The following is a 16,748-nucleotide window of genomic DNA, read 5'->3' on the forward strand; positions in this document are numbered from 1 at the left end:
CTCAACACCATGTCCCACCTCCTATATTCAATGCACTGACCAATAAAGACTAGCATACCAAACACTTTCTTCACTGTCCTGTCTACAATCAAGAGTTAAGGGGAAAAGAGAAGAAAGTGAAAAGTGGAGTTGAGAATGATCAGATCAGCCATGATCTAATTGAATGGCAGAACAGACTCAATGGGCTAAATGGTGTGCTTCTGTTCCTACATCTGATGGTTTTATGGTCTACTTTTTTGTTGTCCTCTAAACCTTTTGATATCATTACCAAGAATCCATCCAACTCAGCCTTAAAAACATTCAGTGATCCTATCTCCACTGCTCTCTAGGGAACAGAATTGCACAGATCAAGAAAGTCTTCTCTCCATTTTAAATTCAGATTCTTTATTTTTATATTGCATCTCCTTTTTCTAATCTTTCTCAAAAGTGAAACACCATCTAAGCATCCAATCTGCCAATGCCCCTCAGAATTTTGTATGCTTCATTAAGAGTACCTCTCCTTCTAAACACTAATGGATATAAGCGTTTGCTTAATCTGTTCAAACTTTCCTTATTAGATAACCCCTTTATCCCAAGAATCAGTAAAGTGAACTCATGTTAGTATATCTTTTCTCATGCTGAATATTAAAGAAAAACATGGTAATTTAATTGACTTACTGCATGCTGTTTTTGCTGGAAATTTAATATAATTTAGTTAAGGAGTTCTGATTTATCACTTCCTTACAAATTTCTTATTTGCACCAACCAGTTGCATATAATTTTCTTATGCCAAGTAGTTTTTTCAGATCTATATCTTTGCACCTGCAGATATTCATGTGAAGATTTTGTAGGTAACAATTCAATGACAAGCTGATCTTATGTAGCATTATTTTAATTATGTCAAATTCCACAATTAAATGATGTGCGATTTTTAAAAGTGCTTTTAAACTTTACCCATTTTCTTGTCAGAACTGATCATACATATCTATTTACCACACGAGTTATTTGCAATGTGGAGCATTTTTGGACATTGTAAAAGATCTTCACGTGAGTCTTAATTTAGTAGAACAAAATAAATGTGAGAATGGATGAGGCCAGAAGCTTCAAAATTTTCACATATTAATGTGGATCTTAAAGGAGTGGAGGGTTGTGAACTAGCAGAGATGTTTAGGGAGGTGCTAACCAATATTGGAGAAAGATAAAGAGGAAACTATAAGTTTAGAATCTGAGAAACAGAGTATATTACTGGGTGGTGAGACAATGTGTGGGGTTGGAAACTGATAAGATGGGGAAGGACAAGCTGTGAAAGATTGTAAATATGGGCTTCAGATTTTTAAATTTGAGCTGTAGGCAATCAAGCCTATGCAAGTGTTCCATATTCAGTTTAAGCATGGTTGACTTGTATCTCAAGTCCTTGATTCTATATCCATTAACTAAATCTAGCAATCCCAGCTTTGAAATTTTTAATTGCCCTGGCCTGAATCCAATCCAATACCCAATAATAGCACAAAATGAAACAAATATGTACTAAAAAAAAAATCATCAACCCACAATATATGTGATGGATTTACTAAGTGTAGGATTCAGTTGTAGAGAAATGAGATATTGTTGAGAACAGATTTAAGTTCCAGAAGGACAACAGAAATGGGATAGTGGCTTGTGGTCAGAAAAACAGTTATTGGAAATGTCTTCACTGGGTTTTCTTAAGGAAAAAAAATCTGTATAGAACAAAATAGAATGGAAAATACAAAGTTTATATGTTATAATCTCACATCAAAGGTCTATTGACAAAAATTTACAAGTCCATAATTGTCCAACGTACAGTGAGTTTAGTTCCAGAGATTAAAAATGCATGGAAACGATGGAGATAGAGGAAAGATGTAAACAGAGGTAATCCATAGGTAGTTCACTGGAGTGTCATCAAACAAAATTTGATATTAAGCCATTTGGAGATATTGGAGCAGCTGATCAAAATAACAGTAGATTTAAATGATCACCTCACAAGAAGTGTTGAGATCTAGTGAATTCAAAGATTAAGATTGTGACAACTGAAGGTACAACTGTCAAAACCGGGTGATAACAACTCAGAATACTTGACAGGCCATAATTAAGGACGATAGATATCAGTGAGGTTTGTAGGACTAGAGGAGATTACTAAGATAAAAGGTGCAAGATTATGTAGGGACTTGAAAACAAGGATGGAAATGGAAATAGAAGTTTGAACACTTGACCTTGCTTTGTCTGTCACAGGCAGCAGACCTGTTATTTTGGTTAACATGCTTTTTGGTCAGTTGATGTCCGCCAAAAATGACCATACTTCTGATCTTTCAATCTAAATTCTACATGAGCAGAATTTCCATTTTATCAATACAAAGTACAAATGAGGTGCATTTGATGGAGCATTAAACACCTGAAGAATATTTTGTAAAGAGCCAAGGTTTTAAAACCGTTATTGCCAGCTCAGTAACACTGCACACATTTGAAGTCCCAATAATACACAATTTACCAGGTCAGAACTCTATTAAGCTTCTGGCTTCTTATCCAGCTAAAACTCTATATTTGTTGTACTATTGCATTAGGTCATTGACAGCAACTGAGCAGGAAGAATCACTGCTATCTTCATCCCCGATGTTATTAAGTGAGGATTCTTACTCACCAGCAGCACCCCTGCAACACAACTGCCTGATTCAAGGAGGATTAAGGGTTTATCTCAAAAATGAAATTGGTGCGAATCTGCTATTACCAGTGGTGTCACTCTTATTCTAAGGAAACTTCAGTTTAAATGGACTGTTGTAATCAGTTGGCACTTACAGCTATGATTTAAAAAATCTAATATGAGAGGTTCTGGAGCTTCCTGTTAGCTAATCTATGGTTATTCTAGTAAACAGAGGTAACAATTTGTCTGAATTGGCTTCCAAGATCTTAGTGATAGCTCACCGCTTTCAGCCTGATCTTGATGCTACTACAATCCCGGAAGGCATCGTTGCTGTCGTAGCCGACTGGAAGATCTTCGCATTTCTTTTGCCGGTGACGTTTCCTGAGCTCTCTTTTAAAGGGAAATAACTATGAATGTGCTTTAACCGTTAAATACCGTTGTTGATGGGCTCGGCGACATAGAGCCGCGAGCCCCGAGCTGACTCCAACTGCCGTGAGAACCTTTACCCCGAGCTCGCTCCAAACCCGGGTCCTGCTCCATTCCAACCTTCACTGACTGGGGAGGGGGGGAACAACAAGTTTTACATTGCAATAGTTTCAAAAGAAGCCATTATTAGAAGGCAGACAGTGAAAAGTTGGAAACATAGTTACATTAAATTCTATTCTCATTAGTCTCCAGTTTAAAATAAAACATGTAATCCGTTTAGTAAACCTGCAATGAGTCTATTACTCCCCGGCGAATGGATTCGGCGGACAGCTTCCCCGCTCTGTTCCAGCAATGAGACGCCTCCATGTGGCGCGCTCCCTAGACTTGGCGCTGCTCGTGGAGTCTCCTGCAGAAATATTTGCTCCTCCTGCCTGCAATCTGTTATCATTGCTCGCTGCTTGGTGAAAATCCAAAGAGACAATGTTGTAACATTTATTCGCACTACAGTGATCGAAACTTCCATTGATCCTTCTCCCTCGTTCCTGCACAAAGGCAGAAAGGGTGAAAAGACCGGAGCTGTTCCCAGTCTTGAATTGAATTTATTGTCACGTGTACAGAGGCACAGTGAAAAGCTGTCTTGCGAGCAATACAGACACATCACAGAGTTAAGTAGCATAGATGAGTAAATAATAGGTAAACAGTGGCAAAAACAAACAGAAACACAGGTACAGGTGAATGTTCAGAGTTTGTGAGTCATTTCAGTATTCTAACAACATTAGGGTAGAAACTGTTTTGAAACCAGCTGGTGTGTGTTCAGGCTTTTGCACCTTCGCCCTGATGGTAGAGTTTGCAGAAAAACATTGCCAGGATGGGATGGATCTTTGAGAATGCAGGCGGCCTTTCCTTGACAGCGGGCCTGGTAGATGGATTCTATTGATGGGAGGTTGGCCTTTGTGATTGCCGCGCCGAGTTCACCACTCTCTGTAACCGTCTCCAATCTTGAATGGTAAAGTTAACATATCAGGTAGTGATACATTAAGACAGAATGCTCTCGATGGTGCATCCATAAAAGTTGGCAAGGGTATTTGCTGTCATGCCAAATTTCCTCAGCTGCCTGAGAAACAAGAGACATTGATTAGATTACCTACGGTGTGGAAACAGGCCTTTTTGGCCCAGCTAGTCCACACCGACCCTCCAAAGAGTAACCCACGCAGACCCATTTCCTCTAACTAATGCACCTGACTCTACAGGCAATTTAGCATGACCAATTCACCTAACCTGCACATCTTTGTGACTGTGGGAGGAAACCGGAGCACCCGGAGGAATCCCACACAGACACGGGGAGAATGTGCAAAATCCACACAGTCACCCAAGGCTGGAATTGAACCCAGGTCCCTGGTGTGGGATATAGGTAAAGTAGTGTTACTTCTGCAATCATAATTACTTATGCAAGGTAAATGAACTCACACCAATGTATAATTGTTTCAGCCAAGAGCTGAGTCAACAGGAATGAAAACTATGTGAAGGAAATACATAATTGTTTTTGTATTCTCTAAAATGTGCATGCAAGAATGAAATGTGCCTGCAAACAATGGTAGATGTTACAGACAGATAAGGTGCTGTGAGGGGAGGAGGTTAAGCTAGATGTGCCTGTACAAATAGTAGTTATAAGCATCTATTTCCCGCTTCTGCAAAAACAAGAACAAACCACAATCAAGAAGTCATGAGGTCATAAGATCATAAGTAAGGGAAACAGATGGTAGTGAAGGAGGATATACCTAACAATGGACCACGGTGGGATGTGGCCAAACGGCCTTGTGAGGCCAGAAATAAGCATTTTGTCACAGACAAGGCCGAATAAGGCAAGAGATGAATAAGAGTAATGGGCGCCGGTCTTAGAGAGGTGGGAGATGTAAACAGGGGAGGAGCAATGGGATGAAAGAATAGGAACCAAATTACATAAATATTGTGTACTAGTTGAATTCAGTGTTTGTGTGTCCCTGCCTTGAGGACAGTGGACCCAACACCCCTCTTGTAAGAATGAAATAAATGACACTATTGATTCAGATCTTTTCTTGAACTGAACTTATTGCAGTGAGTGAGCTTCGTTTCTCACACTGGCACTGTGAGGCAGCAGTGCTAACCACTGTGCTGCCGGTCATTGCATTTATCATCGTAGTCTAAAGGCTGTGATTTTACAGTTGCAAATGAAAGACAATAAAGCAATTAAGACATGCAGTATTATCCAAACTTAATTACAATCCTGAAACCAGACTGGGGCAGTTTGGATGGGCGAAGATAGAAATTGGAAATATAGTTTCAATTGAGGAGGGAAACGGAACTGAGGGACCGAAAGGCACACTCCTGTGTTCTTAACAATTGTTTGAAATGTTGAAATTTTACTCAGCATTTCATCATAAAGAAAATATAAGTGATTTTAAGAAAAACTAAGGTGTTTCCTTTTCTCATGAACAGTGTTTTAGTTCATATTCAAGGGTCGGCTTTCCAATCATCGCTTAGCGTTTGCACCACAAAATCGAGCCCCTTATCCCACATACAGACTCACAAAAAAAAACTGATTAATGATTCTGTCACAAAAAGCGATAGGTTTAAATACCAGGCTGTGGCTCATAAATGTCAGTCTGTTGGTTCTGATTTAAAAGACTTGGCAGCATGGAAAGCAACGAGGTAAAAACAATGACTGCAGATGCTGGAAACCAGATTCTGGATCAGTGGTGCTGGAAGAGCACAGCAGTTCAGGCAGCATCCGAGGACAGGCAAAATCTGAGGACAGGCAAAATCGACGTTTCGGTTTATTCCTGATGAAGGGCTTTTGACCGAAACGTAGATTTTGCCTGTCCTCGGATGCTGCCTGAACTGCTGTGCTCTTCCAGCACCACTGATCCAGCATGGAAAGCAGCTGAGGGTGTGTGGTGTCTAAAATGTATACATCCATTGCCGGGGTTGTTCAAGGAAAAGAAATGACAAGTGTGTTTACAGAAAAAAAATGACACAAGATACTGTGGGTGTGGGGTATCTGAAATGTTGGAAATGCTCAAGAGGTGAGGCAGCATCTGTGGAGAGACTAACAGAGTCAACAGCTAGATTTTGGGATTAATGGAGAAGCGATGGTCTTCACCTGACCTCAAGCACAGATTTGATACGCCAAAGGGCCTCTTATGTACTGTGTGATTCCATGATACAATGATCTTATGATTTCTGTGACCTGGATTTCCTCCCTTTCCTGCTCTTATTTTAAATACGACACCTTGTCAAGCAGATCTGAAGGCCTTCAACAGTGTTCAGGTGGTGGCATAGTGTTAATATCATTACACTAATAATGTACAACCCCAGGCTAATGTTCTGGAATTATGAGTTGATCCAACATGGCAGATGTAATAGTTAAAACAATTTTTTAAAAAAGAAATCTGTATTCAAAGCACTTGTTGCAACAGCAATATCAAAAACTATCTGGTTCACTGATATTCTTCGGGGAAGGAAATCAGGCCTGATTTGGCCTACATATGACTTCTGACCCACTGTAATGTGGTTGACTCTCAACTGCACTTAGACTCATAGAGATAGACAGCATGGAAACAGACCCTTCAGTCCAACTAATCCATGCCGACCAGATATCCCAACCCAATCTAGTCCCATCTGCCAGCACCCAGCCCATATCCCTCCAAACCCTTCCTATTCATATACCCATCCAGATGCCTGTTAAATGTTGCAATTGTACTAGCCTCCACTACTTCCTCTGGAAGCCCATTCCACACATGCACCACCCTCTGCGTGAAAAGGTTGCCCCTTAGGTCTCTTTTATATCTTTCCCCTCTCATCCTAAACCTATACCCTCTATGTCTGGACTCCCCTAACCCCAGGGAAAAGACTTTGTCTATTTACCTGATCCATGCCCCTCATGATTTTATAAACCTCTATAAGGTCACCCCTCAGCCTCCGACGCTCCAGGGAAAATAGCCGTAGCCTATTCAATCTCTCCCTATAGTTCAAATCCTCCAACCCTGGTAACATCCTTTTCTGAATCCCATCAAGTTTCACAACATCCTTCTGATAGGAAGGAGACCAGAATTGCAAACAATATTCCAAATGTGGCCTAACCAATGTCCTGTGCAGCCGCAACATGACCTCCCACCTCCTATACTCAATACTCTGACCAAAAAAGGAAAGCATACCAAACGCCTTCTTCACTATCCAATCTACCTGCAACTCTACTTTCAAGCAGCAATGAACAGGCACTCCAAGGTCTTTTTTTTTCAGCAACACTCCTTAGGACCTTACCATTAAGTGTATAGGAACTTTTAAGATTTGCTTTCCCAAAATGCAGCACCTCGCATTTATCTAAATTAAATTCCATCTGCTACTCCTCAGCCTATTGGCTCATCTGATCAAGATCCCATTATAATCCGAGGTAACCTTCTTGGTTGTTCACTACACCTCCAATTTTGGTATCATCTGCAAACTTACTAACTATACCTCTTAAACTCACATCCAAAACACTTATATAAATGACAAAAAGTAGTGGATTGAGCAGTGATCCTTATGGCACTCCATTGGTCACAGGCCTCCAGTCTGAAAAACAACCCTCACCACCACCCTCTGTCTTCTACCTTTGAGCCAGTTCTGTATCCAAATGGCTAGGTCTTCCTGTATTCCAGGAGATCTAACCTTGCTAACCAGTCTCTCATTGGGAACCATGTTGAACGCCTTACTGAAGTCCATATAGATCACATCTACTGCTCTGCCCTCATCAATCCTTTTTGTTACTTCTTCAGAAAACTCAATTAAGTTTCATGACACTTGGTAATGACTTGGACAACCAGATCCCAATGCATCTTAGCGCACTGCTTTCTCTTACCATTTAGACAATATTCTTTTCTATTCTTCCTGCCAATATATCACATGATTCCACATTGTACTCTATCTGTCAGATCTTTCCCCACTCACTTAGCCTATCTGTATCACTTTATGGCCTCCCTATGCCTGCTTCGTAACTTAGTTTCCAACCCATCTTTGCATCATCAATAAATAACAGGGGCAGTTCAGTGGTTCGCACTACTACCTCACAGTGCCAGGGACCCAGATTTGACTACACACTCGAGTTTGCACACTCTCCCCATGTCTGTGTGAGATGGCTCCGAGTTCCTCACACAGTCCAAAGGTGTGCAGGTTAAGTGGATTGGCCATGCTAATTTGCTCATAGTGACCAGGGATGGGCAGGCTAGGTGTTAGCCATGGGGAATGCAGGGTTACAGGGATGGGGGAGTGCGGGACAATGTGGGCCAAATGGTCTGCTTCCATACTGTAGGAATTCTATGATAATTCCATGAAATGTCATGACCATTCCTTCAATACCTTTATGCAAGTCATTAATATTAAATGTAAAAAGTTGAGGCCCAGCACTTACCCCTGTGACACAGTAGTTATTACATCTTGCCAACCATAAAATTTCTTATTTATGCCTACTCTCTGCTTTCTGTTAGCCAGATTCATATTTAAAGTTAGATAGATTGTTGTTAAATAAGGGGCTGAAAGATTATGAGGAATAAGCAAAAATGTGAAGTAATCAGACCAGCGATGGTCTAATTGAATGGTGGAGCGGGCTTGAGGGGCAAAGTGACCTCCTGTGCTTCTACTTTGTATATTAGGCCCAACCATTTTTACCTGTTTCATTCATAAACATGCCTCTAAGGTCAGAAGTTGGTTGTTGCAATATTAATTTTACAGGTTCAATTCCATTCACTGCTCCTTGGATATTGAAACAGCTCATGTCTGCATCTGACAAGATCGACAGAACATTTCTTGTATCATAAATTTCCAATTTCCTTGTTATTGTTTGTTCCACAAATACCAGCTAAAGAATATTTTAATCAAGACAGAAACTAACTACTGCCCCTTGCCATATAGTGGAAGGAGTAACATTGAATTCTCCTCAGCTCATTGATCCCCAGTTTTGATCTATTCTAAATTCTGTTTAGAGAATCTAGTGCCACATGAGTGTAGGTTAACTTCATTGGCTGGACAGCTGGCTTGCAATGCAATAGCATGGGTTCAACTTCTGTACTGGCTGAGATTACACTGAAGGTCTTATATAGTCTCGCCTGAATTGCAGTGATCCTCATTTTAAACACTACCAGTTGACTCTCACGAATAAGAAAGTTGTCCTCTGGGACTAGGGTGATTTTACCTACTGCCACACAACATGATGGAGATAACCTCAATGTGAAAACAGGACTCCAAACCATTGTGTGATGGCCCCTTTTACTGTCAGGAAAGAAGCATCTACTATTAGTTAGTTTGGCAGAACAACGTCAGGATTGTTATTCACCCATGTTGTTTTTCTCACCGGCTGTCATAAACCCAGTCTATCAGTGTTCCGACAAAGCCTGTTGGTGATATACATTGAAGTTCCCAATCTAGATTACGTCCTGTGCCCTTACTGTTCTCGGTGATTTTTCAAAGTGATGTTTTAGATTAGATTAGATTACATTACATTACAGTGTGGAAACAGGCCCTTCGGCCCAACAAGTCCACACCGACCCGCCGAAGCGAAACCCACCCATACCCCTACATTTACCCCTTACCTAACACTACGGGCAATTTAGCATGGCCAATTCACCTGACACTGCACATCTTTTTGGACTGTGGGAGGAAACCGGAGCACCCGGAGGAAACCCACGCAGACACGGGGAGAACGTGCAAACTCCACACAGTCAGTCGCCTGAGGCAGGAATTGAACCCGGCTCTCAGGCGCTGTGAGGCAGCAGTGCTAACCACTGTGCCACCGTGCCGCCCACTATGTTTAGCATAGGTTCCTGAGTTGAGGGAGGTGGTCATCAACAGGATGTCTTTGCCCATGTTTGGCTAATGCTGTGAGACTTCATGAGATTCTAACTCAATGTTTAGTCCCAATTGTATTATGGCTTACTTGGATTTGTCCTGCTTTTTGCATGCAGGACATGCCCAGGCAATTTTTCACATTGTCGGGTAGATGCCAGTGTTGTAACTACTAGAACAGCTTGGCTGTTCTGGTGCACAAGTGTCCAGTATTATTGTCAGGGCTCATAACCTTTGCAGTATCCAATGATTCCAACCATTTCTTGATATGATGTGGAGTGAATTAAATTGGCTGGTGTAGCAGCCTCCTGGCTGCTAAAACACAGAAAGATTGGTAACTTGGCCAAACAGTAAGGAATGCTGGGTACATTGGCCAAGTGAAACTCTGAAATCATAAAGCCCACACACCACACACAGTGCAAATACAGCAGCCACGTGCTAGTGAAATGAGCATAATGCAAAAGGCAAGAGTTATTCTGGACAGACACCCAAAACAACCTATCCACTAAAGAAAGGAGTGCCCAGACATAAAGGCACTGGGTCCTGTTAAACAAATAAATTAACAATGGCCTGCCAACTAAATTATTGACTCTTGTATCAAGCTATTAAGTGTATCTCCCTGATTTGGCCAGCACTATAGGAAGTTCCAGAAAACCATCTAAAGGGTATAAAAACATGGAATTCACCTGCAGACCTTTCTCTTGAAACCACTCTCGGAATCTCTGGAAACGTCTGAGGCCTTCCAAGTTGCTAGATCTGTCCAAAGTCTGTCCTATTTAGAATGATGGTAATTGATTGATTGATTGTTGCTTTGTTTCTGAGCAGCACAAGCAGATCATAGTAAGCAAGGATATGCAGATCAAAGAGTGAAAAAATTCTTGGACAGAGTGAGGCATACAGCTTACACGGCACAGGGCATGCAATGTCAACATTAACAAAATCAATATTATTTGAAGTTAAGGGGTACATTCATGAGTCTAATATCACCAGGGAAGGAGCTGTTCTTGAACCTGTCGGTGCATGTTTTCAAGCTTCCGTACCTTCTGCCTGATGGAAAAGGTTGTAGGAGAGCATTACAGAGGTGTGATGGGTCTTTGATGATGTTGGCAGTCTTTCTGTGGCAATGAAAGGTGTACTTGGAGTCCTTGGATGGAAGGGTGGCTTCCCTCGTGGTCTGGGCTTGCACACAACCTTCTGTAGTTGCTTCTGATGTTGGGCAGAAGCAGTTGCCATACCAGGCACCCTTGATGAGGAGGTGCCGGTCTTGGATGTTGGACAAAGTTAAAAATCACACAACACGAGGTTATAGTCCAACAGGTTTATTTGGAAGTACAAACGTTTGGAGTGCAGCTCCTTTCTCAGGTGGAGCAAGATCATAAGACACAGAATACATAGCAAAAGATCATAGTGTCCTACAACTGATGAAATATATTGAACAAACCTAGATTGTTGTTAAGTCTTTCATCTTTTAGAATGGGTGCAGATTTTGATTGATTAATGTGTAAATCCCAGAAATTCTTTCAAGTCACATTCCTTAGATAACTTAGTTTTTATATTAAAAAGATGACATCTCAGCTCAGACAATGCATTAAAGCTGTGCGGTTAGAGGCTATTTGTATTCCCACTTTGGAAATATAACCAGTCTGACTCAATATTGAATAATCAATCGAAAACTGCACCCATTCTAATAAAAACCTATTCAGTTGATGTAGGTAGGGGAGGTGTTCTCCTTTCTTTCTGAAATCAACGATCAGTTATTTTATTTTGCTAACAATGAGAGAGAGGTTGTTATCATTGCACAACGTCACCGAGTCCTCTATCTCCTTTCAGTATTCTGACTCACCATTGTTTGATATCCATCATACCAAAGTGGAGTCGTCAGCAAATTTGTAGATGGTGATTGTTCGGAATTTCACTGCACATTCGTGCCACACAACACAATGGAGGATATTCTCAATGTAAAGGCAGAACTTTATTTCCACAACAGCTATGTGGTTACTCTTACCGACACAGCCATGGGCAGATGCAGTTGCAGCTGGCAGATTAATAAGTGTTACGACATGGGGTACACCCTTCTGCTTAATTTAAACCAGCAACACAGAAAAGATTTATCCTGTGCAGTAATCTTTGAAAATTCGGGAGGCCAAGAACTAGTTAAATTAAAAGTAACAACTTTATTTCTTAAAGTATAACAGAGAATAATTAACTAATAACTATTTACAACTCCTTTCCTTTTCCTTTCCTACTTTCCCCTTCTACGATACTAGTCCGATAAAACCCCCCAATTAAGATTTACCAAAATTCAACTTTTCCAAAAGCAGCTAGACATCGAATCTTCTTTCCTTCTTATTAGGGATATCTGCTTTGCAGGTTACTGATCAATAAAGGTACCTCTAAGAAAGCTATTCTCGGGGGAGCCAAGATAGCGGATGAGAGGATCGTGTTGCAGAGCTCCGCACTGCAGCACAAGCGGGACTAACTATTAACCCGCTTATCCCAGACCATCGCGATATCCTGGGACTCTAGAAAATTTGTGGAGTCCCAGGAAACTGAAAAATTAACTTACCTGTGTTTCTTGCTGTCCAGAGATGCTGGAGAAGGGAGGAGGAGCATCCGAGGCTGGGCTCACTGCCCAGCCTATAGGATCCTTGGACTTGATTACTTACCAGGCCATTGTGAATGAGCTTCCGAAATCTCGCGAGATGCTGGGTAAGTAGATAGAGCAGAAGCTGGTACCGATCTCTACCACGCTGCAGAAACATGAACAGCAGTCGGGAGGCCTGGAGGAGAGGACGGATGAGGTTGAGCACAGAGTCGCAGTGGTAGACGCTGATGCCAGTTCCTCTAAGGATAGGATCCAAGCCCTAGAGACGCAGATCTGTAGTTTGCGTGACCAAATGGATGATCTTGCGTGACCAAGTGGATGATCTTGAGAACAGGGGCAGGAGAAAAAATATTTGAATCATCGGTCTGCCTGAGAGTAAGGAAGGTGAGCAACCTGCAGAATCTATTGAGGACTGGTTGCCGAAATTTCTTAACTTGGAGACTGACATGAGAGGCTTGAAGATCGAAATGGCACACCAGGTCATGGAGATCAGGTTTGGGTCAACATCCTCGTCCTCTCCAAGTGCTATTTCATCACTATAGAGATAAGGAAAGAATTGTGGAAGCTTCCAGAACCCATGGCAAGGGTCTTAAGGCCCTAATTTATGAGGGCTTTAAGATCATGTTCTTCCAGGACTTCTCAGCAGTGGTGATCCAGAAAAGAAAATCTTATGACGGTGTCAAGAGAAGACTGAGGGAGCTTGGATCCAGTACTCCATGAGGTATTCGGTGGTGCTGCGGATCACCTTAGATGGATTTGTACATCTCTTTGACACGTCGGAGAAGGCAAGAGACTTTGTGGAAAAATTAACCTAATCTGAACAATGGTATGTACAAATAGTAGTGTTGTTTGGAAATGAGGAAAAAAAGAGGAAGTCTGGTTGGAGATTTCTTTTCCTTTTTTTTCAACTATTGGTTTAATAATTTGGTTTAAACTATGTTTGGCGGTTGAGATGTGTACTTTCAATTTCTAAGTCATACCAAAGGATGGGTGGGGTATTTATCCCCTTTTCTTTTATAAAAATGTTTTATTTTCTTTATTCATATTGCCATTCTATGGTGCATTTACTTTCTTTTCTGTTTGTGTTTGCGGTGCGGCACGAGCTAAGAGGAGGGAAAATGGTTAGGATGGATTGATGCCTACTTATAGGCAATTTGGGATGGGTAGTTGCCTCTTTTGAGCATGGAGTGAGTTCCCCTATTCAGTGCCATTTATATGTTTTTTTTGGTTTTTGTTGTTTTTAATCTTTGATAGTTTTGTAGGTTTGTTAAATGTAGTGGATTTAGTTTATGTAGTTTTTATGTTGGTTGGATTATGTGACACTAAGGCTCAGCAATTTGTGGTTCGAGTTCCTCCTTTCTGGAATTTGAACGTTACTGCAGAAGGTTACGGCTAATGACTTAATTAAATGCTGTACCTGGAATATCAAGGGAAATCACTCATCAATTAAGAGGAAAATGGTACTTTTGAGTCTTAGAATGGAGAAGGTGGATATTGCTCTGTTACAGGAGACACACTTGGATGATAGGGAACATTTGAAACTACAGCAGAACGGCTTTGATCGGGTTTACTTTTCATCATTTAATACCAGAAGTAGGGGAGTGGCTATATTGGTTAGGAGGAATCTCTCATTTAAGTTACAATAGTGTGTTAAAGACACACACAGGAGGTTTGTAATTCTTAAAGCCTTGATAAATGGGGAAGAATATGATGTTTTAAATGTTTATTGCCCTCGAGCTCATCCCCTCAAGTTTTTCATAGATGCGTTTTCTAAACTGATCAATCTCATTAGAGGGGGAGATTTTAACTGTCTCATGGATCCCACAGCAGTCAGGTTGCCCAAAGGACCCTCAACACCCTCTGTACAAACTGAACAACTAGTGGACCGCTGTGTGGAGTTAGGGTTGGTGGATGTCTGGAGGCATCTCCGTCCAACAGGCAGGATTTTACATTTCTTTCCAATCAGCACTGATGTTACACCAGGATTGATTTTTTCTGACCCCTGTGGCAACCCTGGACTTAGTGGCATCTCATACGATTGGTAATATTACCATCTCTGATCACGCTCCAGTAAGCCTGTTCATTAAGATTATGGACATTACAGTGGGTTCAAGGCACTGGCGAATGGATTCCTTTATCCTCAAGGATAATATGTTTATGGAGTATTTCTCTAGAGAATGTTGGGCGTTCCTAGACATTAACTTAGACTCAGTTAGTAGTCCATCTGTCCTTTGGGAATTTGCCAATGCCTATGCCAGGGGGTTAGTTATCTCCTACTCTGCCAGTAGGAAGCAGCATGAGGGTGAGCAGCAATGTCTCCTCTAAACATGGTTGAAGGCAGCTGAGAAGGCTTACTTTGACAGGCCCTCGTTGGTCAAGCTACAGAGGATTATGGCGCTGTGGTCTGCACTGAATTCCATGCTCACATAGACAGCAAAGAAGGAGCTTAACTCTACAAAGCGAAGGTTATATGAGCATGGTGACAGGCCAGGCTAATACTTAGCATATCTTGTCAGGAAAAGAAATGCCCCACAAGCCTTTACATCGATTAGGGAAGGGTCTGAGAACTTAACATGTGACTCCAAAAAGATTAATGTGGCATTCCAGAGATTTTACTCTAACTTATACCAATTTGAGGGTTGTGAGGAGGAGCGGACTAAAATGGAATCTTTTTTTAAGGACCTAGCGCTCCTGGGCATGACCCCTGAACAAGAGTCCTTTTTCAATGCCCCCTTATCAGAGCAAAAGGTGCAGGAAGTTTTGAGGCAGCTTCAGAGTGGAAAGGCACACGGTCCCTGGTCCTGACGGACTTCCCAGCAAATTCTATAAAGAATATATAAACATACTGTCAGGCCTGATGCTCAATATGTTTAATGACTCATACAGCCATGATTATCTCCTGCCATCTCTGAGAGAGGCCAATATTTCACTTATTTTTTAAAAAGGGAAGGTCCCGGAGGACTGTGCTTCATACAGGCCCATTTCACTTTTCAATGTGGACTTTAAAATCCTTCTAAGACTCTCGAGTTAAGGCTGGAGACTGTGTTACTCACTATTGTTAAAGAAGATCAGACAGACTTCATAAAGGGCTGCAGATCCTCCAATAATGTTAGGAGGCTGCTTAATGTAATTCAAGCATGTCAACAACAGTCAAAACAGGGATTGGTGATTTCTCTAGATGCAGAGAAGGCATTTGACTGAGTTGAGTGACCATACGTTTTCTATACTCTGGAGCAGTTTGGCTTGGGCGAAGCCTTTATAAGATGGGTAAAGATTCTCTTCAGTGACATTCTTGCTGCAGTCATTACCACTGGGGTACAATCAAGTAATTTTAACACTTTTAGGGGCAGCCAGCATGGCTGTCTCCTTTCGCCACTGCTTTTTACGTTGATGATTGAACCATTGGTGGAGGCCATTCGTAGGGATCCCAATATATCAGCTCCAGAAGTGGGGTCAAAATTACGTAAGATTTTGTTGCATGCGGACGATGTCCTAATTTTTTTGTCAAATCCAGCAGTTTCAGTGCCTTGCCTGATACAATGCAGCTGTGCATTTGGCGTCTTTTCGGGGTACATGATTAATATTGCTAAATCAGAGGCTATCCTTATGGGTGGTCTTATGAAAGGTCTTGAGGGCGAATATCAAATCCCATTTAAGGTCACAGTGGGGTTTTGTGTATTTGGGCATATTTATTACTCCAGTTCTGAATCGGCTGTTCAAAGCCAATTTTGTTCAATTATTTGATAAAATCAAACAGGATGTTCAAAGATGGGAGGTGCTTCCGGTCTTGTGGTTGGGTCAGATAGCGCTTATAAGATGAATATTCTCCCCGTTTGCTATACGGATGCACCCCCTGATTTTCAATAAGCAAACATTCAGGAGACTGAACGGCTGGTTCAGCTCCTTTATTGGGCATCATAAACGGCCCCTCATTAAATTAGCTAAACTGCAACTGCCTCACAGATAGGGGGGAGTGGACCTTCCAGAGTTTAAAAGCTGCCAACTAAGCTTGCTTTTATTCTACATGAGTGATTGGGCTTGTGGGGACCCTTTCTCAATATGGTTAGATATCGAAGCCTCCCAGGCAAGGTGCCACCTTACCAGCTTGCTGTTTTTTGACAAAATGAGGACAGTTAGGGAATATTTCCATAACCCAATAGTTATCCATACTGTTAAAGCATAAAGGACAATTCAGCAGAGGGAAGGCAATATTGGCAAAACATCTGC

At 41.5% G+C, this 16,748-nt stretch overlaps 1 protein-coding gene across 10 annotated transcripts in view; it reads right to left on the minus strand.

Moving 5' to 3' along the window:
* The window catches only part of steap2 (STEAP family member 2, metalloreductase), a 64,929-nt gene extending 61,501 nt beyond the window's left edge, over positions 1–3,428 (minus strand). For 4 of the 10 annotated variants that reach the window (XM_043690362.2, XM_043690361.2, XM_043690360.2 and 1 more), the window contains exon 1: positions 2,917–3,423. The gene's annotated coding sequence lies outside the window, so the exon portion shown is untranslated. Of the gene's footprint in view, positions 1–2,916 lie in introns of all 10 variants that reach the window. The other 6 variants (XM_087987354.1, XM_043690365.2, XM_043690364.2 and 3 more) reach the window with 3 other exon arrangements.
* Between the last annotated feature and the right edge of the window lie 13,320 nt (positions 3,429–16,748).

The sequence above is a fragment of the Chiloscyllium plagiosum genome, unplaced genomic scaffold (assembly GCF_037043375.1).
Source record: "Chiloscyllium plagiosum isolate Xiang-an unplaced genomic scaffold, Cpla_swu_hap1 HiC_scaffold_5, whole genome shotgun sequence".
In the NCBI taxonomy this organism is placed as follows: domain Eukaryota; kingdom Metazoa; phylum Chordata; class Chondrichthyes; order Orectolobiformes; family Hemiscylliidae; genus Chiloscyllium; species Chiloscyllium plagiosum.